The sequence below is a fragment of the Melanaphis sacchari genome, unplaced genomic scaffold, assembly GCF_002803265.2.
Source record: "Melanaphis sacchari strain LSU unplaced genomic scaffold, SCAv2.0 Contig4_pilon_pilon, whole genome shotgun sequence".
NCBI lineage: Eukaryota > Metazoa > Arthropoda > Insecta > Hemiptera > Aphididae > Melanaphis > Melanaphis sacchari.
Window position 1 is genome coordinate 10994191 of NW_020271335.1, and position 8745 is coordinate 11002935.

Genomic DNA, 8745 nt, shown 5'->3' on the forward strand with positions numbered 1-8745 from the left:
TAGTTTAAATTGAATTTAAAACAATTACAAATACGCATATATACATAAATGATGTACTAAGCCCACGCTCACACATATTGATTTTAAGTAGTGATAGGAAAAAAAGAAATGAAATGCCTTCTAATTATTCATTTTGAATATTTAAAATCAATAAACTTTACTAGGAATATTTTTTGCGAGAAAAATGTGTAAATAATAAATATAAAATATAATGTTAATACAATTTTAATTGAGCATATTTTCAACAAATTTTGGTTTAATTATTGGTTAAATTTCAAATTATTTTAATATATAAATGTATAAAGCTATGTATGATCAATAAATCAATATTTAGGTTTAAAATTCAGGGCATTTGCTCTGCTCTATAGTAAGTTTAGTGTATACCTAAATCTAGTGACTAACAAGGATGTATTTAATTTGAATTTGAATTTTTTAATGTACAATTTAAGTTACAAATAAATAAAACATTGTAAGCTAAATGTGATTGTATATGAGAAGGTATATTTGACATTATTTCTTATATTATTATTACTAATGAGTAATGAGTAATATTAATACAATTTTATTAGAACAATTTTTTGTCGAATTATAATATTATCATATAACTGATGATTGGTATTAACAAATAAACCAATAGTCGTAATTAAATACTAATAATGTAACATAGAATGACATGAAAAGTTTCGTAATATATATAAATTATAAATACCTTAAAATTAGCTTAAAGATTTTAAAAATGTCAATGTAAATAAGTACAATAATAATATAATATTGAATTGTTTCAAATCTTTACGATTTTTTAAGCTGAAATAAAATAACTAAAATCGTTATTTTCTTAAAAATTTCAAATAATCATAAAAAATTGATGTGATTTTACTGTAAATATTTTCTATTTAGTAGTACTTCAAAAAATAAGCTTAAAAATAAATTGTGACTGGATATTTGATATTTTTAATTGCTGTATGAACTAATTTAGAAAGAATCTTTTATTGATATTTTCAAATATTTTTAGTAAAATTTAATTATCTTGTAGTAACAAAAAAAAAATGACATCAACTTCAGTTAATAAAAAATTTAGCACAAGTAAAAATTTAAAATTTCTTTTATATTTCAAACAGATCCACATTTTGTAATTTATATCAGAAGTAAAGAATTTTAATTTTATTATTTGTCAAAAAAATTTAAGTCTTTGTGGCTAAATTCTTTTTGAATTACAATAAAAATACAAAATTGATTTTATCGAAGCTTATAATTTATAAATAAAATTATTATCTACTGTTCATGTGTAGAAATGGAGAGGGAGCTAAGCCCTCCGACATTTTTTTTTTTTATTATAATGTTACATTATAAACTTATTTATAGCCTCATAATTATGTTAAAAATATTAACTCTTCACTTGAAATAATTTTAAGAACTCCTTATTATAAACTATGCATGGTCTATTTATTTATCACAATAAATTTATGTAAAACATTAAAATAGTGATCGGCTTATTTGTAAGTTGTTATGTTTCATTTTTAAATATAGATATTCTATAAAAAAAAAAAAAAATGTATACCTAAATTAATAAATAATATTTTAACATTTTATACAATAGGTATTTAGAAAGAAAATTTATATAGGTTAATTGTATGTGCATAGTATGACGCTACATACCTTTAGCCAGAAATTACTGTATAAAAATTGATGTAGTATTAATATAGAGTTGTACACTAATTTCATCATTATCATCATAAGTCATGTGTGATATACAGCGTGATTCACCAAGCATGCTTATATCCTCATTTTGTTCATTAAAGTAATTATCAAAAATCTATTTTTTTTTTAATTTTTTATTATTTTTAAATCCTGAATATTAAAATTTTTAAGATTTTTTATATTACTTAAGGAATGTCATATGGAGATACAAATTCTTATTTTACAACTAACTACCTCCTTTTTACACTGTAAAATATTTTGCAGATTGTTTTTCTAAAAATGTTGATGCATCAAGATTAAAATTATATCGAGCAGTTTTTAAGTTACTTAACTTAGTAGTTAGTATGCTAAATATAATAAATCCATGATAACAAGTTAGAAAAATATGGAGGGTTATGGTAATTAGAAAATTTTAGTAATAATTTTAAAATAATTTAAATAAATAATAAATAATTAAATAATTAATTTAATAATTTTAAAATAATTTTATAAATTTTATATTAATTTACCACACTATTTATAATTTATAAAAATAGAGCAAATATTTAAATAGTCACTTAAAAGAAATCCAAAAAGTTTAAATTTTGGACTTATCTGCCCATCTTTTTTGTTATATTGTACACAAAAGTTTAAGTATTATAATATAATAATTATTAATACAAATAAATCTTTTTTCTTAATTTATTTAAAATAGATTATATACTGAGTCAAGGTGTTTAAAAATACTTATAAATTCATTTAAATACAAATATTTGATTCTTTAAAGAAGCATCTATAAAAATATATGGCCATAGTATCCGTCCGATTTGTGCAGGAAATTTGTGTTTTTTTTTTTTTGTTTGTTTCTTCGCATTAAAGACGTTTGGCGATGATGTGTTTTTTTACAATATATTTACCTACAGATAAATCATATTGGTATATTCGTAGGTGGGGGGAGGGATATTTATATTAAATAATTGTTATAAATTGTTTACTTGTACTTTAGTAGAGTACAGTTTTCTCTTTCAGACAAAAATCTAAAATATTTGAACGACATTTACACATAATGATAATTATTTATTTTACTTTACTTTATACTTAGCTATTATTATTGTGGGATGACCAACAAAAAAACATTTATAAGCTGCATTATATAATGAGAAATATATAACAGCAAAAACAAAAATATATCCGATCATAGAGCGTTCGGATAAAACATGTTGCTCGTAATTGACCAACCATTTTTATAGATTAGATATCGAAAGTAAAATGAGAATAATACACAATAGAATAATATCAGATTTTAATTATATTATGATATAATTTTGTTGATGACTAACTGTGGATTATCCAATGAGTCTTTCATACAAAAATAATGATTTATGTACCTTATTATACGTCATTTATAAGAAAATATATATAAGAAATATTTATACGATTTATTATAGAAAAAATTGTAGAATTTAACATCAATATTATCTTATCTGATTGGAAAATTAATCTATAGTTAGTACTTTAAATATTTATTTTAGTAGTCCAAAATTAAAATGGTCAGTAATTTTAAAAATAATTGGAAAAAAAACAAATAACAAGTTATAGCCAAAAACGGAAATTTTAATGCAAAACTATTTTGTCATGAGTTGAAAACGATTATTTTAAGATATTATCACTGAGTCAAAAAGCTTGAAAATTTAATATAAGGTTTCTCAAAAATTATTATTATGGTTAATTTAGGTACTATTTAATTCAAATTTAATACATTTATTAGACACAATGATTTCCTTAATGATAATATATTCGACACCTACTAACTATGCGTTACTTACTTCTCCCTTTTATTTGTGTTTGTTTTTATCATTATTATTGTTAATAGGTTAAACTAAAATTATTCTATTTTTAATACACTCCTCCCACTTCTAAAATACCTACTAACTTTAAAACAAATATTTTTAACCAAAAAAAGTGAATGTTAAATCATATTGTCCACAAATACATATTTTAAATTATTAATAAATTTTAAACTTTATATTATCTATTTATCAATACTATTATTATATTACATTTTTTACGAACACTAGTAATAATGACGTAACATTATAAAAATATTGTTCAAACTGTTATCTTTAATCAATTCAATAAACTAGTTTCTAAGAATTTAAGTTAAGATATATAAGTATATCAAATATTTACAATTGTTAAGAAATAAAAATAATATTTAAAAAAATATATAAATGTGTAATCTAGAACATTATATAGCTGATTTAATATAAATAGGTAATATATAAAAACGAACAAAAAAAAGTAATCGAATTACGGCGGTCGTCATTACAGCACACTTATCGTTCATAACCGCACATTTTACACAATTCAATACCGCACATATTTATTCTATTGTTAAAAAGGTAAATTTGAAAGGTTGATAGTTCAAAACCGCACAAATTTGATTGACAGTTAAAAATTAAGCATATTTTATCATAAAAAAAAATAATTAAAAAAAATAATTTAGCATAGATTAAAAATAATTATATATACAATTAAATTGAAATAAATTTACACCCTAATGTTTTTAAATAATCAATTAAATTTATTTCCTAGGTCACGATTGTATAAATGTAAAATATATTTTTCTTTTTCCCTACATACTTTACGTGTACGGTTTACGTTGTTGTTTCGCATGAGTCTAAATTTAGTTTCAGATTTTGTGATCTTGATTAAATATGATTAACTATAGCGCAGTACTAAACGATAAAGTTATTTTAGATAAATGTATATTATGTTATTGATATATATTAATGTGTGCGGTATTGAACGGTTTAATTTGGGGAAAATATGCGGGATTAAGATATAAAAGTGTGCAGTTATGAACGACACCCTCGAATTAGGTGTATAAATAGGTAATCATTTTTTAATGTAGTTCAAAGAATATCCAAAAATCATATAAAAAAAAAAACACTTGAAATGTACGAATAATTTCTCATTTTCAGCTAAATCGATTTTAGTTGTTTTTAACCACTAAAATATACATTATTATTTTCAAACTGAAATCATCTTGAAGATTTGTTGTTTTGCAGGTTAAAGTCAAAAAATTCATAATGAACCAATACGCATTATTTTCGGCCAAATGTAAACTCCTACACGGATAACCTTTTTACCCGAATCATCATTAAATTTAAGCTCCTACATCAATAACCTTTTTACATTTTTACCTAAAAAAATAGGATAATATAATTTAAATTCACAATTTTGGAGTTGAAAAGCTCAAAAAGTTAAAAATGTATATTACTTGAAAATAATAAATACAGTAGAACCTCGATTATCCGGGGTAATGATGGGGAGAGGGTCACACGGATAAATGAAAATCACGGTTAATCGAGACTTTTTATAATAATGAAATTTTAAAAATTTTGATTCAATTGTAATTAGAAATATACATAAGAAGACGTATACATACAATAATGTTATACATACGTCCTACATCCATAATATTGTATACCTACAACAAGTTATTAGGGCTTAAAATATGAAGTTATCGTCAAAAATGTCATTAATACGATTGTCGATATCGAGTATTATGTTTAAAAATGTTCGGAAGAATGGGCACGGTTAATCGCAAACACGGATAAACGAGTCATGGATAATCGAGGTTCTACTGTATATAAAATACAAAAATTTTAATAGAGCGTGTTTATATGATATATGATGGATTTGTTATATCCATGTTACGTTTATGCTATGTTATAGGTTCATATCGGCACTTGCAGTACAAAATGTTAATAGATAAACGATAGTAATTAATGTGTGATCGACACAATACAGACAAACAAAAACAATTTAAAAATATGAATTTATACTAACCACAAAAAATAAATATATGCATGGAGAAATTTCATGTTTAGAGTTTATTTCCAAAGTATACCTGCCATAAAAACTATTGTTTTACTAATTTTTTATATTTTTCAAATAATTTTTGTTTTAACTTTTTTGGGTTTATAAATTTTTATGATATTAATATATTATGTATTAATATATTGCAAGACTGATATATTTTTATAGTGGTACAAGCGATACCCTTTTTTATCATCTTTTGTAGGAATTAACACTATGTCTATGTAGGAGATTATACATTGCATTTGTAGGAGTTTACCATTCCCCTTATTTTTCGTTATGTTATCTATTTGTCTTTTTTAATTTTGTTTTGTTTATCGACTTAAATATTTAAATCAGTAATGAATTAATGTATTAATTTTACTAATTAAAATAATTATTTTAAATGTTTGTATCTATTTTCTATCATAATTGTTTATCTAAATTGAGTTATTTGAATTATAAAATATCTTAAATATCTACTTATATTGTATTATTAATATCATTCAAAAAGAATCACGTCTCTAGTCTCTACAAATAAGTTAGAAACAATCATAATTATATGCATATTATACTTACATCAGCATAATTTATTTTCGTGCATATCAATAGTTTATGTAAAAATTAACATTGATTTAGGTCAGTTGTCTACGTGTATTCACATTAAACACACACACATACACAATATTATTTAACTTGTTGCATAAAAAAACTAATTATTTTTAAACACTTAAGAAACAAATAGAAATGAAAAAACATTTATGTATTCAGGTTAAATAATATTTTATAAGTTAAATTATAATTATTAATAACAACGAGAGAATAAAAAGATTTTATCAAAGAATAAATCCTGGATTTCAATAATTTTTAAATATATTGTGTTAAATGGTCTAGATTCAAGAGACAATCTATGAGTTATCTTCTTAAGCAGCAGAGCACTCCTTGGGCAAACAGTAGAACAGGAAGTAGAAACACAAGCTGGCTTAAGTTATTTGTATGAATATTTGCATTGTTATATGTACTGTGTGTATTAAATTTTATTCACCAATAAATGATAGCAGAAGAGGAGAAGTATTGTGCAAATAGATCTTCCTCTGTTGTTGGTTTGACAGACACATTTGACAAATGCTCTAGACTCTATAACAAATGGTGATTTTAAAAGTCTAGTTATTATTATTTTTTCGAGACCAATTTTGATCAAATTTGTTTTCATAATATCAATAGAATTTTACATTTATTTACTATCGATGGAGTTAATATTTATTTTTACAAGTTTTATAAATCCAATCAAGATCAACTAGGTACCTGAAATTTAGTAGAATTTACAAGCACGTATAACAGGGCATTTCAAGTATACAATAATTCGATTTATATGTAAAATTAGATAATTTAAAACATTTATTTTTTTTATTTTTTATTTATTTATTTTTTTTTTTTTAATATAACTGTAGGTATTTGAAAAAAATTACAATCTACACATATGTATAATAAATAATATTAAATATTATTAATATGAAAAACGACTGACGAAAAATTATTAGGGTGATTAAGAACATTGTAAGAAATATCTCTCATTAGGCACCCTTAGTGAATTTACATTAACAATTTAAAATATTATGCTGAGAAATTTTTTTAGGTTTTATGCAATGTTCACAGCTGTAAAATCATTCCTACTTAAGAGGTTTTGTTACGTAACCATTAAGTATATTAAAAAAATATCTTTAGAAATATAAATTTACTAACAATCTCCAATCAGAATCGTTTTTCGTTTACAATGATTTATGTGTTAATTTAAATTTAATACATAAACATATTATCTAATAAAGAGGTACGTTTAAAACGTGTCAGTTATTATACAATAGAGCGTTTTCCTTATTTTTTTTTTAAACTCTAAGTGAAGCAATGAATATACTTATTGGTTAGGTTTTATATTAATGAATTTTTTTTAAATTAAATTTTCTATGTGTCTTTCAGCAGTCATCGTTTATGACAGAGAGCAGTAAAAATAATTTGATTTTTACTTAGCTAGTGGTATCTGAGGAATAAATTGGATATAGTTGGTAATTCAGAAGAAAAGGTCAAATTTTGAATTTTTTTCAAAAAAAGGTTAAAAATGTATGTGAATATATTTAAAAGTATTGGATGGAAACAAACAAAAAAAAAAAAAATTAAAGAAAAACTGAATTTTTTTTATACACAACCAGTTTTTGATATATTTATAATTTACAATGAATAATTCTAAAGATTTTAAATTTCCACCAAAATACATTCCTATCAGCATTTAAAAGGCATGTTATATATTTTTAAATATTTAGATTAATTTTAAACTATTTAAATGGGGAACACATCAATATTTGACTTATAAATTAATAAAAACTTGTTATACTGCAACAAATAATATTATAATTATAATTTATCAATTTATGTAATTTATTTTTGGAAAAATAATAGCTCTGTCTATCATATTCTAAATAGAAAAGTAAATTACTATAGTAGCAATAAAATATATATTATAAAATATCTTTAAAAGTATGCAGAGCAAGTTCACAATTTTTTTCGTGTTAATTTTAAATGTTTATTCATAATAAACAAAAACGACTGACACATTTAATCGTTATGATATCAATAATACAATTTTTCAAACAAATTTTGAATATAAAATAAGTTATATTTATATTCTCTGTAATTAGGTACTGTTATTAATCATAAATTAGTTCTAGATTTATCTGGATATTTTTATGAATTGTTTTAAATTTATTGATTAAAATTTGAGTTTTACCTTTGTCAAGTATATATTAGGTAAACATCAATTAGGTATAATAGAGTAATAACATAAATCCAAAAATTTTAAAAATCTTAAAATTATAGTTAATTTGTGATATGTATATTTCAAATTTAAACGTTACCTCGAAAAATGTTTGTCCGCTATTTAGCTCGATTATTATATTCTAAGAAACATTCAAAAATATTCAGGTTAAGCATATTATATTTAAATTATATATCACAATGTAATAATATGTAATTCAAAACTGAAAAATCATTTAAAAAAAAGAAACAATTAAAATTGTAAGAGATATTGAGTGTTTACTGTTAAAAGAATCACCCAGTATATCTTTATTAACGAGATAAGTAAATAGCTTATCGACTATCGATGTTTTGGGTTCATAGTTTAAGCATAAAAACTGATCAAACATTGTTACCGAG